Raw genomic sequence first — 8,852 nt, forward strand, 5'->3', positions numbered from 1 at the left:
GGAGCTAAACAGCTTCTCCCATTTTCTCAAATTCATTCATCTATCTCTTCCCCCCCCCCCCCCCCCCCCCCCCCTCCTTTTCCACAATGCCTTCTCTCAATTGCCTGATCTCTCTCCCTCTCTCTTAGTCCCGGAGTGGCCCACCTGAGCGGGCGGGGCGCGGTAATGGCGTTAATGCCCGGTAATACGGGCCAGATATTATAATCTCAACACTGTCACATTGCGTTAGCCGCGGGAGACTGACGTGTCAATGCCACGGCGAGCAGGTGACGCGCAGGGCTCAGGAAGCGTGGCCCGGTAATCTCCCCAATACAGACACATTTATTTTAGAGTTGAATATTTTCACCACGCTGTTTTTTGTCGCAGCGCTTGCGGGTATTTAGGGGGGAACTTGCGCCTGTCGGCCGGGAAGAGGCATCTTATCTAAATCTATGGTGTAAACTTTCAAACTAAACAGCTAAAATAGGCCATTATGAATTACAACAATACATCTTATGGATATTGTTCAGATATATTGCTGGGAGGCAAGTTTAAACTATTAAGATCTCAATATACTTCATGATGATGTTTCTGTGTACTGAAACAGAATTAAGTCACTTTTTAGATCAAACAATATAATAACAACTTATCAAATTCTGCTTTGTCATGCATTGTTGATATTGGACTGTAATACCCATTTAGGTCTTCTATCTTGAAAGCCTAGTCAGTGTTTTTGACCATATGAATTATAAGTCGACACACGTATGTGATTGAAAAATTGGATTTACAAACTAACTTGAATTTTATTCCTTTTATAATTGCTCATAATTGAAAATGTAGGCATTGCTTTCTGGCAGAACACACACCATTTATCTAAACAAACATCAACAATATCAGAAAACATTACAAAGTCAGATCTAGTTGTCTTGAGTTAATTCATGTATTTAGCGACCTCTTAATCAATTTGAAATTGAAAGTAAAGGATTTAAATTCAACTTTATCGTCCAAGTATGTTGACGCATACAAGGAATTTGACTCCAGTTCTCAGTAGCTCCCAATATATTTAAACGCTGTGCAGAGGAGAACTTACGGGATGATACAGATGCAGACATACAGCTAAACAGATATAAGGCTTACACATAAAAGCATAGGAGCGATTACATGTATACGAAGTGTTTTTGCCTTTACGTGGTGATGCTACACTTTGTTACTTGTTTCAAAAAGTGTTTCACGTTCAGCGTGTACTGCAATATGCAGCACATCACATTGTATCACTGCATGCTGTGCTGGATTTGCAGACAGCTAGTGAGTCAGTATCCATCTGTATGGGGCAGTTTTTAGAGTCTGTTTTCACCTGACCTTAATGCAAACAATATACAATAACTACATGTGATCTTCTTAATTCACTCCACTCTGCTAATATGTGCAATAACACATGCGCTGACTTTCTTGTCAAACAAATCCATTTCTGCAGGTTTTTGAACACCTTTGCTGATGCTGTGGTGTCGTACTATATAAACAAACACCAAATGAAGGCGTTAATGAAGGCTCTAACTAATTATGTAACTTATTGAGTACAGCTATTTAAAATCCAAGAGGATTTTATTCTCATGTGACAAACAACCTCTACCAGAGATCGAAACCCAACACTTTTTTGTTGTGTGGACGCCGTAGAACATTTGAGACACAAAATTGCTTGTTAGATGTCTGTGGTTCTGCAATTACATCTGAAAACCAAGACCAGGCTATATGAAAATGGACATAATAAAGGTGTTGTTGACTAACTCATGCCATACAGTATTCCCTGTCAACGATCTGCAGCATATACCTTGTTCTGTCTCTACGATAGCTCTAAATATTTTTTGGCCTTTTGTGGACGCAATGGCCAAAAGAAAAACGATCCATCCCTCTCACGGCCATCCCCAGTTACGCTCTCGTGGATGCACTGGCTCGTCAGTGATTTATGCGTGTGTGTAATTGAGTGTTAATAAAAGTGTGTCCGGAGCGCATGTAATTGTGTGTTTTCAAGACCCTCCATGTGTGAGCTTGTGTGTAATTGGGTGTTATCGATGTTGTGAGTGTATGTCGGGGTTGAAAGAGCGAACGGACAGGTTACACTGTGATTGCAGTTTGGAAAATGCCTTCAAAAGTGCACAGTTTTTCTATCTTCTAAGGCAGGAATTCTTCTTAATACTGTTTAATTCTCTTTGATTTGCTGTCCTCAATAAGTCGTAGAATTTGTTAGAGACATCACTAACACCAAGAACCTTTATTTAGTTCTTGTTTATTTACTATGCGACTACAGCATCAGCAAAGGTGTTGACGAAGAAAATCAGTGAATGTTTTATTGCACATATTAGCAGAGTGGAGTTTAGTGTGTTAAGAAGAGCACTTTGTATTTATTGTATGTTGTCTGGCTGCTTGGGATATAACATTGAGCAACACGTGTATGAAACATTCATATTATAGTATTTTTCCTTATTTTGTGATATTTTCTATAAATGTTTGTGTTTAGTGTTGCTGAAACATAATAGGTGTGTGTGTGTGTGTGTGTGTTAACGGCCTGTGTATGTGAAGGTGATGGCAGTGTATAGAATAGCTGTGTGTGTGTGTGTGTATATATAGTGTGGTGCGGGTGCTGTTTAATTGATGCGGGCTGGCCATCGATCCCTCCCGCCCAGCCTAATGAAGGCCTGATTGGTTTGTGAGGGCTGGCTGGTTCTGCTTAGCTGCCTCTGCCTGCTGCCCTGGCTGCACACACCATAATAAACACACACACACACTCAATTCAACATCATTCTTCTCGTTCTCTTTCTTTCTTGGTCTCATGCTTTGTCTCTGTCTCCCACTTTACATTTCTGCTCTGACTTTCTTTTTTGTCTCTAACTCACTCTAGCTCCTTTTTACTCTTTACAGTGGTGCGTCCATTCACTGGTTTGAATCCTAAAATGGCATCTCCATTCCCCACAATTTACAGCAGAGTGCTACACTTACTGATAATGAAAATTCCTTTTTTTTTTTTTTTTTTTTTGGTGAAATCAAAATACAACGCTCAGTGTTCCATTAATTGTACTGCTTGTGTACCTCAAACTTGACCCTAGCTGAGTAAAATATTGGCCCTTTTTGATCATTTTGAAAAGACGTAGCGGCTGACGTGTCGACACAGTGAGTGAAATTATGGTGACATATTCCCGTGTGTAGCTATCAGACCGTCTTGTAGAACATGTGAATCCTCCATCGCTCGCGCTGACGTGATTTGTGTCCCGTTTCTTGTCTCCATCACTGTCTCTCAGTGGTGTTGGTGTCTCTGCCTGCCTTTATCTGTCAACCAGCTAGCAATCCAGTCAGTCAGTCAGTCACATGTCACAGTGCTTCTCCTGTCATGGCAGTGCCCATAAATGTCTTTTTGTGACGCTCAGCTCACTACAGACAGGTATTACACCGCCCTGTTAATGGCTTTGTCAGATGGCCTTTTCACAGAGCCAGTCACAAAGACAGACAGCGGACTGCTATCAGTGTGTGTGTGTGTGTGTGTGTGTTTCAGTCACAGGCATCAGGACTCAGTTCAGGAAATAAAAAGGCCACCCGAGTATCCGCCACAGTCATGTATCAGCAAAAATTCCTCTGAGTGGCTTTCTTGTCAGACCAGCAGAGCAGTCGTTCCAATCTGTCACTGTCTGTCATACAGCATGCTATCTTACTCAATAATCTGTCTGATGTGTTATTTCATAGAAACATGATTACTGGCAATATCCTGAAAAATTCACTAAACAAACCAACATCGCATAAAGACAATTTTACATCTCTGCTATACGGTGCCATGATGCCTTTAACAGATGTATCGTATACACACACACACACACACACACACACACACACACACACACACACACACACACACACACACATAGCACAATGTGTGTGTTTTCCTTCAATAGGAGATTGCCAAAAAGTGAAGATAATGATTTCTAAAGTTAAGCATTAACTAGGTCATACTATAAGCAATGGGTATCATAAATACCTCTCCATAATATCTAATGAGACTGGTTTCAACACTACACAGCCTCCAACATCCCAAAAATGTTATATTGTTCACACAAGATATTATCTTTGCAACTTTGTAGGCTCTGTACTAGATGAACATTAAGCATTTCTTTTTTGAGGGAAGACCGCTTCAGCACCACCACCACGGACAGCTCCATGCTCAAAGTATTCAGCGCTCTACTTTCTGGACAGAGATTATGGTCTTTCACTGACATTTCAAAAACGTCCAAATGGAAGGCTTGCTGTCTGTTGTCTTTTCTTGGTCATTTAAAAAATAAATCCTATATTTCTCTGTATGAAATCAGCAACCTTCTGTCTTAATCTGGTTAAGACAGACAGGCACTAATAAACCAATATAATAAATATATAGGCATTTATGTGGAAAGTATTGATGCAGTTTTCATGTGTTTAGAGGATGAGGCTTATTCTTTATTTTTCTTATTGTCAACAAACCCAACAATGCGTTATTCTGTCATTTTAATACAAGGAACTGTAGCTTTCAGCAAAATTTACACAAACATTATAGTTTTGTAAGAGATTATTATTAGCTGCAGATAAATACACATTTATTTATGGCAGCGGGGTGGGATTGACTTCAAATAAGCTGCAATGTATTTGTCATAAGGGTCATGTCACCAGTGCGACCGCATCTCTCAATGGAGCTCTATGGCGCAGAGGAATAAGCTGTATCCGCCTACACGGACAAATCTCATTAGTAGGATCAATTCATTGATGTCTTTTATTTGGGATTTGTTGACGATAGGAAAAATCTAGGATATTGACAGCCGTGTCCTTTAGGGACGGCAGGCCTCACAACAGTGTGGGAGAGCAGACAACACAGGACTTATTCTAGTCTGTCTGTAAACTCAACATACTCTGTAACTGTGCACATTTCAGCAGTTGCAGTGTAAGGATGTAGTGAGCGGCCAACAGTGCATTGATCAAACTGCCTCTCAACCTGTGGTGCATCTTTATTTCACATCTCTCCGTCTGGTACACTAGCCCACACCTCTGGCCTCATATACCACAGCCTTCACCTCACCAGGCTTCGCCAACAAATACACAACAGCATACACTGCGATAAGTGGTGTGTGTTTACAGCTTGTTCATTTCCACTCTCCAACTCTCAACAGAGGAAAAGAACGGGTGAGAGTGGGAAAAAAAAAAAAAAAAGAGCGAGAGAGAGAAGGGTAGAAACGATGAGGAGAGAGAAGGGTCTTTCGGAAAGGAGAGGGAGGGCTTGTGGGGAGTGTTTTTGTCCTGGAGAGAAATAGCCCTCTAGGTTGTAATTGGAGGCAGAGAGAGAGGGAGAGAAAGAGAGCGAGGGAGAGGAGGGAGGAAGAGACAGGAGAAATTGCTTGGCTGGGGCTGTGTGGGATGATAGTGTTTTTGACAGGTAAATAAGGCTGTGATTGTCGACAGTTACACTGCACCTCGCTGACCCTCGCACACACTGGCCTCCTCCATCTATATTTCACTCTGACACACATGCTGACTCTCTGCCTCTCTCTCTCCCGACACACACTCATTCGTGCGCATGCACGTACATGCACAGAAACACCCAGACGGTGAGGTGATCATAACTTACGTTTTTTTTTTATAGATGTCGTAAAATGCACAAGTTTACGGTGCTATTGAAGTTATCGCAAGCTTTGAACTATAGTTCACCAACTTACGAGTTTAATGACTGAACACTAATGCAACTTCTGTGTAATGAGGATTAAGCGTATCATTTTTACAGTCCAATGGTCCTTAAGTCCATTACAAACACCGCTAACAGTGTTTTGAAATGCACAAGAAGAGCATTTATTCAGTGTATACTTTAATCAATGGAGTAAGACAAAAATAGATGCAGACAGGAACTACGACCTCAAAAACGAGGTAATTCAACGCCTCTGTGACACAGTTGCAACAATAATAGAGCTGTGTGCGCTTCACAAATGTAGTGGGTTTTAGTGCAAGGTCATATTTGCTGGTGTTGTGCAGAGGTCTGTTATTTTGTCCACCCTCATCATAGTCTAACATATAGTATCTTCAGGCTATCTTTCTGTTTTTATGTTTATTCAGATAGATAGATAGATAGACTGCTTCTGTCTCTGCACCACTGCCAGTATAGTATCTATTCTTCCTATCCCCTTTCCCCTTCCTTCCATCTTCCCATTCTCTTTTATCAAGTCAACAGCCGTCTCCCCCTCCCCTCCTGCCTGCCCTTGCCTCCCACCTCTCCTCTCCCCTCCCTCCCCCTCCCTCTCTCTCTCCCTCTCTCACTTCAATCTCAAGTGTTTTCAATTTTATTCTAGAGTGGAATTAACTACCCCCGATGTCAAATTGCCGACGAAATCGATAATAATATCTTTACAAAAGAGGATATTCCAGTCTCTCGCGTCGGCTTTTGAAAAATGGAAAATTTAGCCGAGATTGATTCATTAGTTGACACGTTATAGGACGGTATAAGTATTGATCGCGGCCTGTCATGTCCCATCTCGGCTAATCGAAGCTGAGGCGCTCTGTCGATGGGCGCATTTTTCATAATTCCGTCGCCGGGGAGAGAGACCAGCCGGCAGAGGCGACTGCAAGGCACAGAGAGAAAAAGAGGAGAGTAAAGGGGGGCAGAAGAAAGATAGACGGGGGGAGAGAGATGACTTGGGGGGGAAATAGGTAGGGGGCAAAGAGTGGAAGAGCGAGAAATAGAGTGAAAAAGAGGCATGGGGTAAAAAAGGGAGGGAAACGGAGAGAACAGTTTTGTGTGTCTGTGCGTGTGTGCGCGCGCGCGCGCTTAGCCTCGTGTCCGTATACGGCATCTCCAGCCCAGAGGCCTCGGGGTGAGGCAGAGAGGCAGCCACGGGGAGGAGAGGGTATGTTAATGGTGCAGGTATTGGGGCGTAGATAATTAATGCATTAACTAATTAAAGTCAAACGGGGGAGATAACGAGGTGGAGGGAAGTATAAGGAAAAAGGGAAAAGACGGCGGGATGGAGGGAGGAGAATTAGACAGGGGAAGAATGGGTTTTAATAGCGAGCGAGGGGATGCGGAGAGGTGTGAAAAAAGGAGAGATGAGAAGGAGGATGAGGGAGACAGAGGAGGTGTGGGGGGGGGGAATAAATAGAAATTGAATGGCTCGGGTGCGAGCAGAGAGAAGTTCTGAGGCGGAAAAAAAATATAAAGAGGAGTGAGAGAAGACACAACGACAATGATGGAGAAACTTTTGATAGTTGTGCGATTCGTTTGGAAAGTTGGCATTGGTGTGCTCAGGACTTATAAGTCCAACATAATGCCACTCCTCTGGCAGTCTTGTCACGAGTTGCACAAATCCAGGGGGCCCGTCAATCAACAAAAGGGGGTTGTTGCAAAGGAATGGAGTCTACCTGTTTGTCTTTTGGTCTGAAGTCTGAAACCCCCCCAGACTCTATTGTTCCCAGAGCACTATTGTAGATCATCATATTGCAACAAGGAGCCACACAGGTTTTGAAATAAAGGTGCATTCATGTACTGCACGGAAAAATCCGGCCAGAGGTCAAGAAACAACATAGTCTGCTAATGCATGAGCACTTTTATCTTTCAGACTAGTCCCACCAAATTATAGCACACTATATTTTACAAAGATCCTCTAAGGTTTCACAAATAAAATGCCAAAAATCCATTCATCCACCATAAACTGAATGCCATAAAAGGAAACCGTACAGTCCAGTAAGAGGCAAGAGGTTTTCAAAGAGTCAGTGAATCTCACAGGAGCTCATCATTTTTTTGCCGTTATATAATAACTCACAGCCAAAAAGATTCCATTTGTCGGGTTCATCTCTGTAGTTTGGTTGCTTGTGACCGATCTCTGCAACATTTACGTGTGCACTTTAATCCATTGGTGTATTTTTTTTGCATAACAAAACCACCCAATTACATAGCTCACCATATTCTACAACAAGTCCTGCAGGTTTCACGGATAAATTGCCCAACATGAATTCATCCGTGATAAAGGAAAACACAATACAGTCCAGTAAGAGCTTCCCAAAGAAGCAGCTCACCCATCTACAGTCTGTCATGTTGATCCTTTTTTCCCCCATTTGGTTTTTAACATTCCTGTGCAACATTTTTTGCTAGTTTTCCTCACATTTGTGTCTGTAATTGTGCTCCTGTTTTTTTAAACACACCATATTTGAATAATACACTGCTGGGTTAATGAGTGTCTTTGTAAGCATGTTGTGTTGAGAACCACAGATGTGCTGAAAATGACACATCAACTGTTAGAGTGAAGTAGCAGTATAGCTCCAACGAGCGCTCTCACGTCCAAAAGGGAAAGCAACGTGAATCTCAATCCCATAATTGATTTTGATAAACTAACGTGCATGGTACGAGGAAGTCCTCTTGCGCTGAGAGAAAATGGGAGCGTGTCCGAGAGGCTACCCCAAATCAGCAATGCTAAAAGTGGAGCTCAAATGGGTTGTGGGATGGAATCAAGAGAAATGAGATACACCAAATTAGAAGAGATTGGCTTGATGGACTTGGATTAGAAGGAAAAGAGGTATATAGGGAGGGGATGACGAGTAAAGGAGGAGAGGGAGTGAGTGAGTGCATACGTGGAAGATGGGGAGAAATGGAGGGGAGGGGGGTCTCGGTACTTGGCAGTCTCTGGGTATCTCAGGTTCTCTCCGGCCGGGAAAGCGGTCGATATTTAATTGTTATTGCTAGCATGGAACGCACGGAAGCGGGGCCTGTACGAAAATTTCTCATTTATTTGGTATTCTCGTTTTCTCTCCTTTTCCCCCCTTCCACCCGGCGCCCCTCTTTGCGGGGTGAGGTGGAGGAAAGTGAGGGGAGGTGTGTGTGTGTGTGG

This window comes from Anarrhichthys ocellatus, unplaced genomic scaffold, assembly GCF_004355925.1.
Source record: "Anarrhichthys ocellatus isolate YVR2014 unplaced genomic scaffold, GSC_Weel_1.0 scaffold13, whole genome shotgun sequence".
NCBI classification, from domain to species: Eukaryota; Metazoa; Chordata; class Actinopteri; order Perciformes; family Anarhichadidae; genus Anarrhichthys; species Anarrhichthys ocellatus.